Source organism: Chiloscyllium plagiosum, chromosome 26, assembly GCF_004010195.1.
Source record: "Chiloscyllium plagiosum isolate BGI_BamShark_2017 chromosome 26, ASM401019v2, whole genome shotgun sequence".
Taxonomy (NCBI): Eukaryota; Metazoa; Chordata; class Chondrichthyes; order Orectolobiformes; family Hemiscylliidae; genus Chiloscyllium; species Chiloscyllium plagiosum.
This window is the reverse complement of record NC_057735.1, coordinates 13,214,203-13,236,319: the sequence shown is the minus strand read 5'-3', so window position 1 is coordinate 13,236,319 and position 22,117 is coordinate 13,214,203. Positions and strand designations below refer to the sequence as shown.

The following is a 22,117-nucleotide window of genomic DNA, read 5'->3' as shown; positions in this document are numbered from 1 at the left end:
TCTTTAAAAGCTTTCCAGTCCTCAGTTTTCCCACTTATCTTTGCTATGTTTTTCTCTTTTAACTTTATATGTTTCTTAACTTCCCTCGTCAGTCACGGCCGCCCATGCCTCCTCCTGGGATCTTTCTTCCTTTTAGGAATGAACTGATCCTGCAACTTCTGCATTATACACAGAAATATCCGCCATTGTTCCTCCACGAACCGATTTCAATCTCTCCTTGGATGTCTGTCCCGTCGTCCCAGGAATCAGTCTGGTAAACCTTTGCTGCACTCCCTCAAGACCAAGCACATTCATCCTAAGATAAGGAGACCAAAGCTACACATGATATTCCAGATGTGATCTCACCAAGATCATATATAATTGCAGCAAGATTGCTCCTGTACTCACATCCTCTTGCTCGGAAGGCCAATGTACCATTTGTCATCTTGGTGCCAGCCACAGCAGCATGCTTGCCTTCAGCAACTGGTGTATGAGGACACCTAGATCTTGCACATTCTCTTCTGTCAGTTTATAGCCATTCAGATAATCTGCCTTCCTACTTTTTTGCTTCAAGAGTAATCTAAAATCATCTACGTCTTTTTAAATGAGCAAAAAAAAAGTGAAGGTGAAAGTGTAAAAATACAAGTGCTAATTCAAACGAAGAGAGCTGAAGTCAAGATTGCTGTTGCAGAGAACAGTTTGTTTCTGACTTGAGAGAAAATGATTCAGCCTACTGTGAAATTGTTCTATGAATCACTTTGTTTAGGGTTATTTAATATGTACATATGACATGTAGTGTAATGTTATGAATTGGGATATGTTCCTTTTAGCTTTATTGGTGTGATTGCTAATTTCACTGCCCAAGGAATTATAATTATTTCACACATTTTGGAAATCAGTGATGATGAGCACATTTTGCAAAGTTACACCTAATATCTGGCAGCAGCTCATGCTGTTCCAGAATTCAATTTGAAGACTTCAAGAGGAGTGATGTATACTTGCAGTAAGTAGAATATCTCTGCAGTACCGGTGAGCTTCAGGTATATGGGGGAAAAAAATCTCCAAGATTAATTCTTGCCTTATTATTTTTGTGCTAGTAGGATGGGTTTGAAAATCCTTTGTTGGTAATTGCTGTAGTGCTGGAACTGGGGAGTCAGGTCATGGTGTGGAACCTTGTTGCTGAGTTTGAAATAAGAGGAAATGCTTCTCAATATAGTTTCTTGTTTACACTGTATTGGAGCTGGCAAAGGGAACTCAAATATTGCATGTGGGTATTTCAAGAAAAATTCTAGGAAACTGATCATGATCTAAAGGGAGAGGGGATTAACAAAGTAATTTTTGAAAACTAATGAGCAACAATTTAGGGAAAGAAACAGGGATTAAATTGTTGAAATATTATGACAAATTTTCAGAAGGATGTTCTATATTTAGTGTATTCTTTTGGACAGTACAGCTAAAGACTGATATTATCATTCTACATTAGTTCATTTCTTACCATTTGAAAATGGTTGGGGTATTTGTGTGGCATGTGTGCTCTATACACTTGAGACCTGGAATTGTTGACAGTACTTTTTGTTTACATGTTTCATTATCGATCAACAGATAAGCAAAATAGGTTAGCATCGGAGAGAATTTAGAAATGTACTACAAATCAACATCAGCCTATGATGTAAATGGATATTGTGCTGAGATACTTTTACTGCATAGGATTTAATTTTAGTAGACAGTTTTGATCTCACTTATTTATTGTCTGACGCTGTTATGATATTTTTAGTTTTCTAATTCTTGTTAGGTACTTGTTTCAAGGATTTGTGATTATAGCGTAAACCTCGATAATTTTCACGTGTGTGTCTATCCATAGTGTATTGGCAATAAGTGTAAGAATTCAAACTTGCAGATCAACATTTTGTCTATTACAGTGGAAAATTTATTAATTGTCTATGTTGTGTAATTATGACCATTTTGTGTACACTCAACAGCACAAAATGTTCATTGCAGAGTTAAACTGTGCATTATTGAAAATAATCTGGAAAAATGTGGCGATGTGCCAGGATTCTAAGTGGTGGATCCTTAGACTAAACTATTAATTGGAAATATGACATCTGAAAACAGTCAAATTATCCATTAATTCACTCTTTCAACAGAACTCAAAAAGGGAAAAGACACACATATGCATTGACTCGAATAAACAGAGCAGCCTTGAAAATCCAGTAACTTAATTAATATGACACTTCAAAATCTAGGATTAACGAGGTGTGACTATATTGGGCAAACTGTTTTGAATGTGTCAATATACCACCAGCCTTTCACTGACAATGTGCAATGACAGTACTAGCTATTGCCTGGAACAGATTGCGGTACCACACAGAAGACCCTCATGTAGATTAATGAGCCTGTTTTGCCTGAACCTGTGTGACTTAAAGAGTTAAAGATTACAACTGTTCTTGCAAATAAGGTAGCATTTCTGAGAGTATAATTAGTGTATTTCAGGCTATAAACTTGCTGTAGTCGGAGGGCAGACGGTTTGTAAGCTAATAAATCTGTGTGGGAATCACATTTAACTCTTGACCCCAGTAAGAGTATCACACAGAGTTCATGGTCGCCAGTGCAGGCTGCATCAAAGAGGATCCATGCATAATAAGAGTGCTGGGTTACCAAGGTAATCCTGGCGCTGTCAATGAAGCTTTAAGTGAGACTGCAGTTTGTGTGATAGGGGATATCTGGAACTTGATGTAGCTGTACGTCATTCCAAAATTTGTGCTGAGAATGGCAAAGAGTGGGTGTATTTGTCATTTATCTGGATTGAGTTACTGTGTTTACTGGAATAGAACTGTATTTCTCCATATAACCCATTAACCCAGATTGCAAAATGTCAGTTTAGCAGCAACATTGGCACATTCTTGTTAAGGAGTCACTAGATTAGATTAGATTCCCTACAGTGTGGAAACAGGCCCTTTAGCCCAACAAGTCTACACCGACCCTCCGAAGAGTAACCCACCCAGACTCATTTCCCTCTGACTAATGCACATAATACTATGGGCAGTTTAGCATGGCTAATCTACCTGACTGTGCAGGACTGTGGGAGGAAACTGGAGCACCCGGAGGAAACCCACGCAGACACTGGGAGAATGTGCAAACTCCACACAGACAGTCGCCCGAGGCTGGAATCGAACTAGTGTCCCTGGTGCTGTGAGGCAGCAATGCTGACCACTGAGCCACCATGCCGCTCCAATGTAGTGATTGTGTCCTTTTCTTCATGAACAGTATGCACATCATAATGAAGGCTGTCGATAAGTTGTCTTTGAAATGTGTAGCTCTTTGTATTGGAATCTTGGACCCATAACCTTCAAAGCGCCAGGCTTATTACACTGCCGGAGTTATATAGGTGGATCTCTTGGCCTGGCTACTGTTGTAGCTATCAAACTTGCAATAGTTGCAGCAACAATGATGGTATTACTGAGCAAATGGCAGCTACAAGAGGCTGTTCTCTGGTTTAGAAAACAGCTTGCATTTCTATATTCTTTTAATGCAAATGTTCCAATATGTTTGAGATGGAGTTATGTAAGAGAAATAATGCAAGGCATGAAGGAAAAGTTTGGGAAATGTGACCAAATGTTTGATTTGAAAAGGTGAGTTTCGAAGTAGTGGCAGATAAAGGCGAAGTGAGAAAATTGAAGAGACTTTAAGGAGAGTGTACTGGACAATGGAACTAATCTAGGAGAAAGTGAGGACTGCAGATGCTGGAGATCAGAGCTGAAAAATGTGTTGCTGGAAAAGTGCAGCAGGTCAGGCAGCATCAAAGGAGCAGGAGAATCGACGTTTCGGGCATAAGCCCTTCTTATGCCTGAAACATCGATTCTCCTGCTCCTTTGATGCTGCCTGACCTGCTGCACTTTTCCAGCAACACATTTTTCAGCAATGGAACTAATCTAGCTGAAGACTGCAACCAATAAAACGGGAATGGAATTTTGGGTGTGTGGAGGCAGGCAGGAGAAGATAAATTTAACAGAAGAAATATGTAGGAGATGGAAGGGCTGAACAGACTGTTTGGTCCATCAAAACATGAGATGGCATGAGACAGTATGGACAAGGTTCTAATGTTAAACGTAACGCATTGAGAGAAAGAAGCTAATGTAGGTCAGTTAGGATGGGGCTGAAGGTTGCGTCTGCTATTATGCAGGCTGTAGAAATTTGAACAGTTTGGAATTTGTGGAATGAAGAGGTTAGTTAAGTGAACATTGGTATAGTTAAGTAGAGGTTTGAACAGCAGATGCAATGGATGGATGGAGATAATCATGTGAAAATGGAAATATATGGTTTTGGCAATGAATAGGATTTTAGAGGCAGTGCTGAGCTTGGGATCAAGCAATGTGCCAATATGTACATAAATCTGAAATATAGAATTACATGAAAGGGACCAAAATAATTCCTGTTCAGATGCGAGCACTGAAGTTGCTCTGGCTTGCACAAATCTGCTTTAATTGTATATTTTTATCTAACCCTAATGAGCATGTATACTATGTTCTTTCATTTATTGTGTGTTTCTTTAGAGATGGCAGCAAGGAATTGCCAATCAGCAATTTTAAAACATAGATTTAGCAGTATAACTTGCACTTAATATCATTTACATCTTCCAAGTTGAAAAAAATTGTGGTAGGGTTGAGTATGATTGGTTGGTTGCTTAAAATGATAATTTGAAGAGTTTTTAATGTTAAAAGTAACTTTTCTGCAGTAAACTGCAATCTGTGCTATTCTTCTTCGGAGGCCTTCAACATTCGTGATGGTGTGAAGCCGGGCTAGCCCCCACCCTGTTTGGCAACTTCTTTGCAGTCATGCTGAAGCACGCCTTTGGAACATTAACTGGTGGTGTCCACCTCCACACCAGATCGGAAGGGAGGCTGTTCAGTCTGTCCCGGCTGAGGGCAAAAATCAAGGTTTGTGAAGTACTAGTCAGGAACATGTTGTTCGCAGACGATGCGGCACCGGCAACACACACTGAAGAGCAACTGCAACACCTCATGGACAGCTTCACAATAGCCTGTCGACTTCAGCTTGACCATCAGCCTGAAAAAGACCAATGTGAGAAGACTCTCCCCACCTTCCCCCCCCCCCCCCCAGAAAAATCAACCGCTATGGGCTGGAGGTAGTTCATGAGTTTACATACCTTGGCTCCGCCATCACGGACAGTGTCTCCCTAGACTCTGAGATCAACAGGTGGATCGGATAAGCAACACCTCCATATTAGTCAGGCTGACAGTGAGAGTCTGGGAGAACAGAACGCTGGAGGAGAAAGTGAGGACTGCAGATGCTGGAGATCAGAGCTGAAAATGTGTTGCTGGAAAAGCGCAGCAGGTCAGACAGCATCCAAGGAGCAGGAGAATCGACGTTTTGGGCATAAGTCCTTCTTCAGGAATGGCTTCTGCCCGAAACGTCGATTCTCCTGCCCCTTGGATGCTGCCTGACTTGCTGCGCTTTTCCAGCAACACATTTTCAGAACAGAACACTGACAAGGCACACCAAAGTTGCAGTCTACAGGCCCTGTGTCCTCTGCACAATGCTTTACGACAGCAATACCTGGAGCCTCCACTCCAGACAAGTGGCATCTCAGCGTCTTCCACCTTCACAACCTGTGACACATCCTGGACATCAAGTGGACTGACTGAGTTACCAATAATGAGGTCTCATGGTCTCCCGAGACTAACAGATGCCACCATGCTATTCAAGTAGGTCTTTAAACATTGAAATCTCTTGTAATACTATTTGAGAAATTATCTTTTGGCTCTATGCTGCATTTCTCTCCCATGCTTTTTGTGCTTTTTTGAAAGGTTTCTCATGAGTTTGTAGAGTTCAATGTACAGAACCTGAGAGCGTTTTGTCTTTGAGAAAATATTAGAGATTCTGGAAATTGTAAGCGGATTTTGAAGGATGTTTACTTTATAAATATTGCATTTTATAAGCTGGTCAATTGTACAGCTGTCATGTTTTAACCCTTAGAGTTACTGTGTGGGTGGGAGTGAAGCATCTAGTCTGAACTCCACCCATATGTAGAAAAACCACAATGGCACAATAAATGCTGACTGTTCGGGCACTAATGTGCTTATTTATACTGTGTAAGAGAGCTTTGAACAATACCACTTATTATTGCCACAACAACAAAAATCTTGCATTTACCTGCGTTTCTAATGCCGATATTATTCAACAGGGCTCTACTCACCACAAATTCAGGAAATTAACCAGCTGTATTGATTTTCAGGCAGACATGTTGTATGCTTACAGTCCAAAACCTTGCTATGGGACTTGGTATCTTAGTGACATCTAGTGGTGTGCCAAGGATAACAACTGTAGCTACAGTACTTAATAATGAATAGGTTATGTAATAATTTCCCAAAGATATTGCACCAAGCATTGTGGATTGCTATGATATTTTTGTTTCCACTATTAAAATTATTGTTGCTACTGAAATGTGATAGTTTAAAAAAAAAGAATAATGTTGATACTTAAAACAAACCTGTAGAGCAAACGCTAATTATTAAGTGAAATTTTATTTCAGTTCAATAAAAATATTAAATTCCGTTGGGAATTAAAATGAAAGCACTTTTAAATTCTGCATGATGTGCATTCGTTTTGCTTTAGGTAAAAGGTAAAGTTACCACAGTCCTATAAGGTAGCACTTTTGGCTATAAGGTAGAACTTTCATTAGATAGATAGAGAGAGAGATGACTAGTGGTGATTTAACCTGAGGCTTGTCATGCCCTGGATGGAGGGAGAATCTTTCATGGTGACCTCAGCTGGTGCAAGAATCGAAATTCTGCTTTTGGTGTTACTCTGCATTGCGAGCCGCTGAGCAAACCAACCAATTTTTTTATGCCATTTATTCTGTGAAGGTTGGAATAAATTAAAATGTAAATTTAAAACCTTGTGTTTAAAAACCATCATCATTGTTTACTATGAATTGAAATGGTATTGCCATAGATGCGGAAACAATAGATCGATAATTATTATTGGTGAAGGAGAATACTACTGGACAAATTAAATTCTTCTTGGCACATAGAATCATAAAATCCCTAAAGTGTGAAAACAGGCCCTTCAGCCCAGCAAGTCCACACCGTCCCTCTGAAGAGTAACCCACTCAGACCCATTCCCCTACCCTATCACCCTATATTTAGTCCTGACTAATGCACCTAAACCACACATCCCTGAACACTGTGGAAAACTTTAGCGTGGCCAATTCACCTAACCTGCATGTCTTTGGATTGTGGGAAGAAACTGGAGCACCCTGCAGAAACCTATGCAGATACAGGGAGAGTGTGCAAACCTAACACAGACAGTTGCCTGAGGTTGGAATCAAACATGGATCCCTGCATACTAAGACTTAAATGAATTTAGGACACTGTACCTAAGACAGTTAATTGCAGCCAGATCTCCACTTGTCTAGCCCTAAAGCTAGAACTTTCTCCTTTAACCTCTCCACCTTTCTTCTATTTTAATTCTAAATGCTGACCTCCTTGACCATGTTTTCAGTGCTTCCTTCTTAGACTCAGAATCTAAGATGCATGTTGGGAAGCTTAATGCAATGGTGGCTCAGTGGTTAGCACTACAGCCTCAGCGCCAGGGACCTGGGTTCAATTCTAGTGTTGGGTGACTGTCTGTCTGTGGGGTTTGCATTTTCTCCTCATGTATGCGTGGGTTTCCTCCTGGATGCTCTGGTTTCCTCCCACAGTCCAAAGATGTGCAGGTTAAGTGGATTGACCATGCTAATTGCTTATAGCATTCAGGGGTGTGTAGGTTAGGTGCATTAGTCAGGGGAAATGTAATCTGGTATGGTAGGGGAATGGGTCTGGGTGGGATACTCTTCGGAGGGTCAGTGTGGACTTGTTGAACCAAGTGGCCTGTTTTCACACTTCTGGGATTCTATTCTATGGTTGAATTGTACGTAACTTCATTCTCATAGTCATTTTGTGTAAATTCTTCCATGAATTCTGAAAATAGACTCTCTATTACATATCCATAGTAAAATCACAGTTTTGCTGTTATCATGTAAAGTGAGGCAAATTCTGTCACAGACATTGAAACATGCATACCATTCAAGTTTTGAGTTTTGTGTTTTGAAGTTTAGTTGAAATGTTTGAGCGCAGCTTTACATGATGCATAGGTAAGATTTAAAAAAAACCTACTATTTGTAATATACTTTATTATGATGCCATATTTTGTTGTACGTTGGGCACACAGGACACTTTTATAATTTGTAGTTGACACAACTTGAAATGTCACAGGGAGGAAGACAATGTGCTTTAACAAAATACAGGCTGTTGGGATCAGTGAATACGCAGATTTTTCTTTTTAATCTCACGCTGGCTAGACCAACAAGCATTGCCCATTACTAATTACACTTGAAAAGATGATGGTGAGTTGCCACCTTGAACTGTTGCATTGGGGGGAGATGGGTGGTAATGAATGGACCACTACCCTGAGGAACTCCTGCAGTGATGTTGTGAAATGTTTGATTACCAATAACCAGAATTATCACCCTTCTGTGGCTAAATATGACTTCTCCAATCACTGGAGAGTTTCCCCTACTCCATCCTTTGATTCCAGTCTTGCTCAGGTTCTTGATGCCGTGTTCAGTCAAATGTTGCCTTAGATTAGTTTAGATTCCCTACAGTATGAATACAGGCCATTCAGCCCAACAAGTCCACACCGACCCTCCAAAGAATAACCCACCCAAACCCATTCCCATTACTCTATATTTACCCCTGACTATTGCACCTAAAACTCCCTTAAAGATTTTTCATCTCTCGCCTTAGACCTATGCTCCCTGATATTTGACATTTCCACCCAGGAAAAAAGACTCCGACTATCCACTCTATCTGTGCCCTATCTGCTTTCTTGTTTTCTGGGTATAGTTAATGCAGTGGTATTTACAGTAACCATTTATATTAAATGATCTGCAACTCGAAGATTGACAATTCTTTTACAATGTTTAGTCTTCTGCATTTTATCTGCCTTCTTTTATGTTCCCAATTAAGTTGCCTCTGAGCAGAATTGAAACTTTAAACTTTTATTAGTACAGGTACATAATCCTTTATCCGAAACCCTCAGAAATAGCTGGATTTCGGAATATGTGACAGTTTGATGGTGAAATTTTAAAATATCTTAACGAACAGCAAGAGTACTACGGGCCCTGAGACAGAATTGATGCCTGTCAGTGCTGGATCACAGCCCCCCACGCTGCATCTGAGTGACTTGTCTCAAGTAGGTGTGGAGTTGGGTTAACTATTTGCATGCCAAACAACCTTGTTAATTAGAAAAAAACTTCACAAAAAAGTCTTCAGATTTCAGGATTTTTGATAAAGGATTGTCTACCTCTACTAGTTTTAGACTGCAGAGGCATTGTTACTCAGGCATGTCATGTCCACCCACAAACTTTCAGTAGGAGTCTCCATTCACCCCTAACAGCTTTGAGTAATCAAAGCATGCAGGTTATAAGGTGTCAGGTACAATTCCTCCTTCCATGGTTTCAACTGGAATAATGGCCGTAATTATTTCAAAACACATTGTTGAAGCTAACTATGCCATTTCCACTGCTGTCCCACGTGAAATCATGGAAGAATTATATTTGACATCTTATGATTTGCATGCTTCAATTACTCTCATTGTATTTTTTGGGGTGGATGGGAGTGGGGATACAGGTTTTCTTTTTGTAATGGCGAATTGATTCGGCAAGGCAACAGGCAATCGCAATGGATAAAGGAAAATTTTTCTGTTCTAGTTGTTCACTTATTAATACCACACAAGCACAACAGAGTTGATGTGCTTGAATAATGTGCGTTCAGCTCTCAGTTCTGTGCTATATTGCACCAATGTGAATTTTTCTGCCATCTGTACTGGTCTCTGAATAAAATTGACATTTTAATGCAGAATAGTATCAAAATTTATCCTGTCGAGCTGGAATAAAACTATTTGGAATAAAGCTGAGATCTCTATTACAGTTAGTACAAGAGAACCCTAAAATGGCTTCTGTCTGGATTGAATAAGACTCTGATCCCAGAAGTGAGTGGTTAGTGTGTTAGTCCATGCCACCTTTTCTTTTTTTAGAAGCAATCAGTGATTGAACTGATTTTAGCAACAACCTGTCATCTATGAAAGATGATTGATCTGCAGCAAACACCGTGTTTCAGATGGAGTGTCTTCAGATGAGATGTCAAAGTCACTTCTGGTGGCTGAAAGTTTCAGTCCTTGAGAGATGTCCTGCTGCAAGTGCCATACGTGAACTTGCCAAATGTGGGTTGTTGTTTTTGGTAATGGCATCTGTTGTTGAGCCACCATACGTGCAGGTTGCTGTGGTTATGAATGCCAGTCAGCAAAAATAAATTGCTATCATGTTTCCAAGCATCCTTGTGTTATGATCTGGGCTGATGTTATTACTGGACCAATTGGATACCAAACTGAAATCTGACTTGATAATGTTTTGTTTTCTTTTTCTGAAACACATGCATGAAATGCTGCAGATGGTTTTAATAATAAAGTAGATGCTTATTGTGCCAAAAGAAATGAAGATAAGCTAGAACAAACCAAGCTAGTTACATATAACATAATTTGGATGATTTTGAAGCAGCATGAAGGTACAATCCCATCCATCCCAACATCACATTACAGTACCTTTTACTAAGGCATCTATAGGTCTTATTTAACTCTTTCTCACTTCCAAGTCTTCAGAGTTTGACCTTGTCTCTCTAGCAAATTTAATTCTTCTAATCAAAAACAAGCTCATGTTCTTCCATATTGACTCTGGCTACTCATAAAATTATTCCAATGCAAATAAATTCCTCTCACCACCTAGGGATGTTCTCTTCCTCTCCCATCTCCCCACACTACCTTTATCTATGTAAGTAATGCTATTTTCAGTTCTGGCAAAGGGTCACTGGATTCTAAATGTTAAGTGTGCTTTTCTGTCTACGGATGCTGCCACACCCCCAGTGTTTCTTCAGCACTTTGCTTCAGATTTTCAGCATCCACAGTTCTTTTGTTTTCATTATAAACCAATAGTTTTGTCAGCATCAACTTGATGTTATTCTTGTATTTCAGGTCACATTTACTACTCCACTGCAGCTCGGTGTCTCTACAGAGTCTACCTTGGATCTCTGCACCATTTCATGTTTATTTAATTGACTACATTTAGAAGATAGGCTTTGATATTCAGCGCTTTCATTCACTTTTTAAAAATTTTGGACTTTCTGCAGTAATAATTGCTTATCACAAAAGATTCACACATGCTGCTTTCTTTGGTTAGAAGTAAGTTCTGAAACACAAGCCAGCAATGAAACCTGATTTCCACAATATTACTACTTCTGTAGAGTTGATCCTGAAATAATAATGCATATCGCACCATAATATCAAAGCACAGTATTTTAAGGTGGCTGGTCCCATTTTTCAACTGAGAGTCTGGATGTGGTGTCAGAAAGCAGTTGCATTTTGTGGAGACGGGCGAGATCAAAGCTGAACCTGACCCTGTGTTGATGCAGTGCTTGCAAACGCATATTTAGAGAACTTAACTGGCTTGAAATTGCAAATGCAAGCACTGGATGGTTTACCCTATTCCTTCTCTAAAGTGGGAATGGAAACTAATTGTACTGCCCTAAATAATACTTTTTGAGATTAATTGATATGGTGCGGCCGATCTGGCCAGAATGGCTCAGTACTTTCCATTGCAGTGTAGATGCACATTGTTAAAAATCACACAACACCAGGTAATAGTCCAACAGGTTTAATTGGAAGCACTAGCTTTCAGAGTGCCTATCTTTAACCACCTGATGAAGGAGCGGCGTTCCAAAAGCTAGTGCTTCCAATTAAACCTGTTGGACTATAACCTGGTGTTGTGTGATTTTTAACTTTGTCCACCTCAGTCCAACACCGGCATCTCCAAATCATAGATGCACATTGAACTTTTGTTTTGGAAGCGAAAAGTGATTGTTAAGTATTGAATGAAATTTACCACTGTGCCAGGCAAGTATTAGCTCATAAACTGTAGGACCAGTTAGCCCATTGAGTCTAGTTCCACTGTTCGATCATAGCTGATCCTGTTGTCTTCCTGCAATTTTTGATCCCTTTACTAATCAAGAACCTAGCTATCTCTGTCTTATACATACACTCAATGACTTGGCCTCCACAGCCTTCTGTGACAAAGATCCACAGATTTATCAATCTCTGGCTGAAGAAATTCCTCCATGTCTCAGGTCAGGAGGGTTGGCCCTTGCTTGGAGACTGTGCCCTTGTGTCCTCATCTCTCCTATTAGTGGAAATACTTACTTCACTCTATCCAGACCTCACGGTTATTTTGTAAGTTTCAATGTGATCCCCTGTCATTCTTCTAAACTCCGTTGAGTACCAACCCATTGTCCTCAATCGCTCCTCACATGACTAGCCATTCATCCCTGGGATTGTTCTAGTAAACCTCCTCTGAATGCCCTCCATGGCCAGTATGGTCTTTACTTAGATATAGGGCCCAAAACTGCTCTCAATATTCTAAATGTGGTCTGACCAGAGTCTTATTCAGCTTGTGATTTTGTATTCTAGCCCCTGAAATGAATGCTAAAATTTTTACCTCCTTAAATGCCAACTGAATTTACATATTAACCCTTAAGAAAATTCTGAACTGGCATCCCCAAATCCCTTTTGCTTCAGATTGCCGGAGCCTTTCCTGTTTCAGAAAATGTATATGCTCCGATTCTTCCTATCGAATTACATAACCTCACACTTTCCCAGATTTGTATTCCATCTGCCACTTCTTACCCACTATCCAACCCTGTCCAAGTCTTTCTTCAGCTTCCCCACTTACTCAACACTATCTGTCTCTCCACCCTTTTATATAATTTTCAAATGTAGCAACAATGCTCATTCCTTCATCAGATCGTTAATGTATAACATGAATAGTCGCGGTCCCAACGCTGACCCCTGCAGAACTTCACTGAGCTGCAATCCTGAAAAAGACTCCTTTGTGTCTCTTCTCTGCCTCCTGGCAGTCAGTCAACTCATGCCAGTACCTCATGCCTAACACTAAGGGCTCTTGTCTATTTAGCAGCCTCCTGTGTGGCACCTTATCAAAGACCTTCTGTTAATCCAAATAGATTACGTCCACTGGCTGTCCTTTGACTAATTTACTTGTTACCAGCTCAAAGAATGCTAATGGATTTGTCAGGCCTGACCTCCCTATGAGAAAGCAGTGCTGGCTCACCTCTATTTTGGCATGCACTTCCAAGTATTCTGAAATCTCATCCTTAATAATGGATTCTGAACAACCACGGTCAGGCTGACCAGCCTATAATTTCCTGTCTACCTCTCTTGCTTCTTAAACAAGAATGTTTCATTATCCATTTTCACAGTTTCTGGGACTTTCCAGAATATTTGTTTGGAATATAGTTGTGATCATCGAGTTAGAATGGTAATATTGGAGAGTTTCAAAATAACTTTATGTTAAGGAGGAGGATTAAGTTGCAATAGGGCTGTAATGGGCTACAAAGTTCATTTCCATAGCAATCACTGACCAGTGGGAGTAGTTTTTCCCAAACTGTTCCATCAGAGAGCTGAAAGAGAGTGGGCGGCATGGTGGCACAGTGGTTAGCACTGCTGCCTCACAGCGCCTGAGACCCGGGTTCAATTCCCGCCTCAGGCGACTGACTGTGTGGAGTTTGCACGTTCTCCTCGTGTCTGCGTGGGTTTCCTCCAGGTGCTCCGGTTTCCTCCCACAGTCCAAAAATGTGCAGGTCAGGTGAATTAGCCATGCTAAATTGCCCGTAGTGTTAGGTGAAAGGGTAAGTGTAGGGGTATGGGTGGTTGCACTTCGGCGGGTCGGTGTGGACTTGTTGGGCCGAAGGGCCTGTTTCCACACTGTAATGTAATCTAAAAAAAAAGAGCTTTTGGTGTCATTTATTGAGAGTCTGCTCTGTACCCTTTACTACTACAGCTCTGGTATACCTCCAGTTCTGGAATATATTTATTGTCATCCGCTTTCCTAAAATGTAATTTATACACATTAAGACCAAAATAAATTTAATTTTAATGCCCTTTGAACATAGTGATTTTTTTTTAATATAAAAAAAAGGGGTTGGGAGAGGCCATTTCATATTTTTGTGTTCAACAAGACAATGTCTGATCTTATACCTCAATTTTACCCCTTCCACCATCTCCAGGCACCTAATACTCTTTAATCTATTAAGCTTTGTTTTGAGTGTACTCAACAACCAAATATACAATACAGCTGTCCAGGGTGGAGAATTCCAGAGACTCACAGCTGTTTTGAGTGAAGAAATTTCTCCTTATTGTTCCAAATGGCCCTATCCTAAGGCTATAAGCCATATAATAGCTTCCCCAAATGAGGAAAACTCATTTTATCAATATTTAGCTATCAAGTCCCTTAAAAATTTTATATCTTTGAATTAGATTAATTTTCCTTGTTCCAGACTCCTGGAAATCTCATTAACAAGTACTTTCCTAGCATGAACCTGTCTTGTGGACTTGCTTTGAGGGAGTGCAAAACAAGTGTGCCCGTCCTTGGATAAGAGAACCAAAGGTGAAAGTGAGGACTGCAGATGCTGGAGATCAGAGTTGAAAAGTGTAGCGCTGGAAAAGCACAGCAAGTCAGGCAATATCTGAGTAGGAGAGCCGACATTTCAGGCATAAACCCTTCATCAGGGATGTTGGAGATGGGGGAGGGAGAAGGTGGAGCGGGAAGGTGGGAAGGAAGATGGACAGATAGGACAGTTCAAGAAAGCAGTGTCGAGTTGGAGGGTTGGATCTGGGATGAGGTTGGCGGAGGGGAGATTAGGAAATTAGAGAATTTGATGTTGATGCTGTGTGGTTGAAGTGTCCCAAGGCAGAAGATGAGGTGTTCTTCCTCCAATCATTGGGTGGCTTGAATTTGGCAGGAGAGGAGGCAGAGGACTTGCATGTCCTTAATGGAGTTGGAGGGGGAGTTGAAGCAGTCGGCCACAGGGTGATGGGGTTGTTTGGTGCATGTGTCCCAGAAAAGTTCCACGAGTTGACATCCTGCCTCCCTAATGTAGAGGAGATCACATCGAGAGCAATGGACACAGTAGATGAGGGGATAAAAACTCTACACTATACCAGGTGTAAATCACCAATACTTCAAGTCAAGACTTCTGTACTTTAATATTTCGAATCCTTTGTAACAAGTGCTAACATTTCATTTGTTGTCTTATTGCTTGATGCATCTGCATGTTAAATTTCTATGATTCATGTACAAAGTCTCCTAAGTTCCTCTGAATTTGAGCTTTCCCTATTAAAATGGACAATATTTTGTCATGTGGTATTCATCTGCTATGTTTCCCATCTTCTAACCCAAAACTGTTTATATCTTCTTTACATCTCATCTTTTTTTATTCTCTTCATTACTTTCTTATCCATCTTATTGTTAGCAAACTTAAATGTGTTACACTCAACTCCTGTATCAAGTTTGTCAATATAGATTACCTAAGTTTTGATCCATAGTTAAAGCCTGTCAATCTGAAAATGTTCCAACATTCTGTCCATTAACCAATTCTCAGACCTTGCTAATATGTTAAGTTCCATGGCTCCCAATGTTGAGTAATAATCTCCTGGTATCCTATTGAATACTTACTGAAAATCCAAATGCAGTCCATCCAATAGTTTTTGCCCTTTTTCATTTTGCCAGCTGCATATTCAAATAGACTGAAATTCAACAGATCTGTCAAACACAGATTCTTTTTGGTAAGTCAGTATAGACTGTGCTTAACCTTATTACAACCTGTTCTAGGTGTTCTGTTATTATCACTTCAATAATAGATTCCAGTATTTCTCTGCCTACTATTGATAGTTTAACTAGCTGAAGGCCTGCATTTTCTTCCCTCATTTTATTAAAATAGTGGGGATATATTTGCTGTCTTATTTTTGGGTGCTAAAGAATTTATTGTTAAAGAAGATCAAAACTAATTTATTCACTATCTCAATAACTAGATCTTTTAAAACCTCATTTTAAAGGTATGTTATCAGGTCCATACTTGTTGCCACATTGTCCTAACCGTTTGTATAGCACTGACCTTTCTCTTCCTCCTTGCTGCACTTCATTTCTGAATGCAGCATGCACCCTTCCCCATCGTACCTCTGTGATTTGCTTTAGTTAGATTTAAGATCCTAGTTTTGAACTTAGCTAAATTGCTTTCAAGTTTACTATGAAATTCTGTCATAATATAGTCTTTCCTAAAGATCATTTTCTGATATTATTAATTAACTCTGATGTATTGGATGATTATAAATCCAAAATGGTCTGCTCAGTTGTTGATCCCCTGTTTTTATTATATGAACTTGTCCTCTACACTATTTCTAAAAATTTGATTTGCTGAGGCAGGCGAAGATGGAAGTTCCTCCATGCCTGCTGTATTACTGTTAATGTAGGTACCTTTGATTTCTCAATTTATACTCTTTTCCCCTACACCACAGCTACTGTTGGGGGCCTATAAACAACACTAACCAATGTTTCCTGTCCTTTGTTTTATTCTTAGCTTTACCCAAATTGATTTGACTACTTGATTTTCTGAGCCAAGCTCCTTTCTGCTGACTGTATCCCATTCTTTGTTTCAAGGCTACTGTTGCTTTTCCATTTTGCCCATTTCATCTAAAAGTTAAATATTCTAGAGTATTTTGTTCCCAACTCTGGTCACTTTGCAAGTGTGTCTCTATAATGGCTGTTGGAGCAAATCTTTTGATCTTCTGTTTGTGCTATTCATTCCTCGGTTGTTGTGAACACGTCATGCAAGTAGAAAGTGTCTTTAGCTTCGGGTTTTTTTCTAACATGCCTTGATGTCACTTTAGTGACTAATGTCCTATCGTTTTTTTTCTACTTAGTCTCCTCCTGACCTACTCAGCTTCTTATTACTTAAAATAGTGCTCTGCTCCAGAGTCTTGTTTTTTTTATTTGCTGTATTTGGTTTCACCAATGGATTGATGAAATGAATTCTTGACCTGTCCTGACATGTTGAAACAAATCTTCCCTTCATAGCAATACCACTATGTGTGAATGCCCTGCAATTTATAATAGATGTTTAAGTACAATGTGCATCATTATGCAATGTGTGTAAATCCTGGGATTCAATTTTTAATGTAATATTCTGAAAGAATGGTGAGGAATGTTTCTTTATTATGCTTGTGAGCTGTTTTATTAGTTTCTCTTTATTTTTGGTGTCTATTTATTTACCTTAGCTGAACTATTAAAGTGCACCAGTGTTATCTTGAGCCCATCATCAGATTAAATGTAACCCATTGAATAAAAAGCTAACCTGTGCCCTCTTCACATTCAGTATACACACAAGTTATTGAAATCTTTCTGTAAGAAAAATTAATCCACAAAATGGATTGATTAACCTTGTCATACTAGAAATGTAAGGCAATCTTCTGATATAATGATGTTCACTGCAGATTAAAAAACTTATACCTTTCGTGGTGAACATCTAATAACAAGTATAATGTCTATGGATTCAAAAACATTCCCCATAGGAAAGTAGGAAAAATAAGACTGTTAAGAAATTTGCACTGAATCCACCGAGAGCTTTAGGATAATAACATATAATGACCACCCACTCGGTATGGGAGCAGACCTCTCTAATGGGATTGTGTGATGCCAGTAATTGAATGCAACAATAACAAAGATACACTTGTATCTATTAAACTTACTATTAAAACTATTAGAACTATTAAAATTACTGTTAGGCTCATAAAAGTAGTTCCTGTGATTTGTGCAAATATCAGTAATTCCAAGTTGTTATTTGATTTAATTGCCTAATTTGTGTCTGACTGGTTTTCTTTAGTGATGTTCAAGTTAAAAGTTTTTTTTAAAAAAAGTATTGCATTCCTGCAAGTGTACCTGCTGTATTTGAGCTCATTTTGTGCAGAGTTTCTTCCAATAGCTGATGCTAATAATAAAACCTGGAAAGCCTGCCTGCAAGTCTAGCTCTTAGAACAGCAATTTAAAAACAACTTGAAATGTCCTTTAACATTTATATGTTATCCCGTGTATTCAAAAGAATGGGTACACAATGAACACAGTCTGCCGATTTCTCAGCAACAAACCCAAACAAGAAGACAAAACCCGTCCAGAAACCCTAGCCACTCTCCCTTACATCAAAGACATCTTGGAAATGACTGCCAGACTAGTCAGACCCCTTGGCATCATGGTAGCCCACAAACCCACTAACACACTAAAACAGCAGCTAATGAACTTGAAAGACTCTATACAGACAACAAGCAAAACTAATGTCATTTACAAAATACCGTGCAAGAACTGTTACAAACACTACATTGGACAAACAGGCAGAAAACTAGCCACCAGGATACATGAACATCAACTAGCCACAAAACAACATGACCCTTCCTCACTATCCTTACTTACAGATGAGGAAGAACACTACTTTGACTGGGATAACACATCCATTCTAGGACAAGCCAAACAGAGACATGCACAAGAATTCCTAGAAGCAGGATATTCCAACCGGAACTCTATCAACAAACACATTGACTTGGATCCCATTTACCCACCCCCGAGAAAAAAAAAGGAAATGACATCACCATAGGAAATGACATCAACAACCCAAAGAAACTCAAACATATAAATAGAAAGCAGGAATGAACTTTCCAGCTCAGCGAGCAAACCTACATTCAGAACCTCAACCTGAGCTACAAATCTTCTCAAAACGCACTAATGTCCTTAACAACAAGAGTGCCACCCTAGTTTGTCCATTTAAATAAACTTTAAATGCAAATAATTTAGTTGTCATACCTAACTTGGAATCCCAATCCATTTGCAGTATATCCAATTTTGTAAGAAGGAACCTCTTTAAATATTTTCAGAAATCTTGCCTCCACAACTCTCTAGGAAAGGGAATTCTAGATGTTCACACCCTTCTGGGAGAGGGAATTCTCATGCATCTTCATTTTTAAATGAGCGCTGCTTATTGTGTAGCTATGTCTCCTAGTTCACGATTCCCCCCCGCTAGTGGGAATATCTCCTCAACATCTACCCTATCAAGCCCCCTCAGAATCTTGCTTGTTTCAATAAGATCACCCCTCATTCTTGTAAATCCTAATGAATAAAGGCATGGTCTGTTTAGCTATCCTTGAAATGTCAATGCCTTCGGGTAAGAGAATCTTCTTTTTGAATGACCTCCAATGCGAGTTTTCTTTTAAAAACATAAGACCAAAACTATACGTGGTATTCCAGGTGTAGCGTCATGAAACCCTGTACAGTTGTGACAAGACTTTCCGGTGTCCCTGCATTAAACTCCCTGCCAAGTGTTTGCCACTCACTCAAACGATCTGTATCCCCGTGTAGATTCCTTCTGTTGTCACCATGTTCACCCACCTATTTTTGTATTGTCAGAAAATGTGGATACATTATACTCTTCCCTGTTCTCCAAGACTTTTCTATTACCTTGGAATGTTTGTAGTGTTCTCAGTGAAGACCGATTGCAGAATATTGGTTTAAGTCATATGCTAAGTTCTCTGTCATTAGTTCCCCAGTTAAGATCGTCCAAGGATCCTACCCATACTTCAGCTGTTCTTTCTGTTTTATATACTGGTCATTTCTCGTTTGTTTTTATATTACTTGCTAATTTAGTTCCATTATCAATTTTCTCTCTCCTGGCTTTTTTAGTAGTCTGCTGCTGGTTCTGAAGAAACAAATTTCCATTCCTCTTGCCTACTACTAGTTTTTGCCACTCTGCATGCCTTAGTTTTTGTTTAAGTATTCTCCTTGACTATCTTTTTGTTAACCAGGGGTAGTTCATTGTTTTCCTCAATTCTCCTTTTTGACTGGAATTAGTTTTTGAAATATCAGATTAAATATCTGCCTCTGCTTTATCCACTGACTGCTCCTTAGTCCCCTTTTGCAAGCCTGCTTTGGACAGCTCTTCAGACTCTTGTCATCACCTTCATTTAAAAACACTGGTTTGAGACTCAAGTTACTCTCCCTCAAGCTGAATTTGCAATTCTATGTTGTGATCACTTTCTCTTCCAGGATTCTTAATGATGAGATTTCTAATTCAGATTGGAAAAAACTCATTTTGTCCAATTGAGAAAAGAGGGGACTACAGATTTGTTGGCCTGGCATCCTCATAGGCAAAATACTCATTATGCATGCCATGATTACTGGATGTTTAGAAAATAATAATCTGATTGAACAAACTAAAAGGTGAAATCAAGTTTGACAACCCAAAAGTTTTGATTATATTGCTGAGAGTTGATAAAGGTCAATGTGATTTAAATTTGCGAATTTGAATGATCAAGTCCCACATGGGTTTGTAAGCAAAACAAAATTGCGTAATATTGGAGGTATGTCATAGAGTCATAGAAATGTACAGCATGGAAACAGACCCTTCGGTCCGACCAGATATCCCAACCCAATCTAGTCCCACCTGCCAGCACCCTGCCCATATCCCTCCAAACCCTTCCTATTCATATACCCATCCGAATGCCTCTTAACTGTTGCAATTGTACCAGCCTCCACCACATCCTCTGGCAGCTCATTCCATACACGTATCACCCTCTGCGTGAAAAATTTGCCCCTTAGGTCTCTCTTTTATATCTTTCCCCATTCACCCTAAACCTATGCCATCTAGTTCTGGACTCCCCGATCCCAGGGACTTCAATTCGCTGCCTATTGAAGTCCCCCATGATTATTGTAATAGTGCTGTTCTTAATTGTCTTTTCCATCTCCTGACTTATTTTCTTCCCCACATCCTGACTACTGCTAGGAGGCCTCTACATAACTCTCACCACACCCTTTTTTATTCTTTTGCGGTTCCTACAATTCTACCCACGCAGATTCTATGCCTTCTGACTCAATATCACGTCTTGATAACGATTTTAATTCATTTCTTTCTAACAAGGCAATCTTGCTTCCTCTGCACAACTGCCTGCCCTTTTGATAGGCAGAAGTCTTGCTTCACTTGTATAGAACACTAATGAGATTGCACTTTAAGTATTCTGTGCAGTTATCATCCTCTTTCTAAAAGAAGGATGGATTTGTCATTGAGGGAGTACAGCAGGGATGCACCAGACTGATTTCTGTAATAGTGGAAGTGTCCCTTGAGGAGAGATGATGGAGACTGAACTTGCATTCTCTTGAATTTAGAAAGATGAGAGGCAGTATCCTAGAATCTCTCAAGTTGTGGAAAGGATGTTTCCCTTGATTGTGGGTCTAGAACCAGGGAACACAGTCTCATTAAAAGCCAAGCCAGTAAGATTGAGATGAAGAACTTCTTCATTCAAAGGATGGTGAAACATTGGAATTTTCTGCCTCAGATGTTGAGTTAATTCAAGACAACATTTGAGAAATTTCTGTACTAATGACATTAAAGAATATGGGCAAAGTGTGACAATTTGGCATTGCCGTAGATGATCAGCCATGATCTACAGTAATGGAATACACTCGGCTCAATAACATCTCCTGCTCCTGTGCTGGAACTTAGTAACTACTTTGTAATTTTGTCCCTTTTCTGCACAACCTTCAAGGATCGAATGCCTCAGTATCTCAGTGACTAGTGTTGAGAGCATTGTATATTTTCAGCATGATTTTGTTATTTCGCAATTACATATTATCACAAAATGTCACTTTAAGCAGATTTTGCAGCCTTTTGGTTATCAATGAAGACAAAAGCACTGCTGAGCAAGTGTAAACTCTATGCTTGGAACATTGACTCATCTTGCAGAGGTAGGAGAACCACTGTCTGGGATTGGTTTAAATTTCTGTACTCATTTCCACTCATTAGATGAGTGTAGTTCTTAATGTATATCTTATGAACAGCTGTGATCTAATCAGTTGCTAGTACTTGCAGTACAGTGTTGTCACCAGATCTGTTAATGTATATGACACCAATGCCTGTCAGAAAACCATGCACATTGGTTTATTTAAAGTCTCTACTTAATGATTGTGATTTAATGTTATTTTTGCGTCACTCAGATGTGACGGCTTTGCTGTGAAGCAAAGTGATTGTTTTCTAATTGTTTCAGGAGAAAGTGAGGACTGCAGATGCTGGAGTACCAGCACCACATTTTTTAATTCTAATTGTTTCAGTAAAGTTCTGTCCCAACACTTATGTCAGGCAGCAAGAAG

At 39.5% G+C, this 22,117-nt stretch overlaps 1 protein-coding gene across 4 annotated transcripts in view; it reads left to right on the top strand.

Moving 5' to 3' along the window:
• The window catches only part of LOC122563106 (fibroblast growth factor receptor substrate 2-like), a 79,542-nt gene that overhangs the window by 34,096 nt on the left and 23,329 nt on the right, over positions 1 to 22,117 (top strand). The window contains exon 1 of one of the 4 annotated variants that reach the window (XM_043716537.1): positions 13,820 to 13,829. The exons of the other annotated variants lie outside the window; for them this stretch is intronic. The gene's annotated coding sequence lies outside the window, so the exon portion shown is untranslated. Of the gene's footprint in view, positions 1 to 13,819; positions 13,830 to 22,117 lie in introns of those variants that run through there. 4 annotated transcript variants of the gene reach the window in all.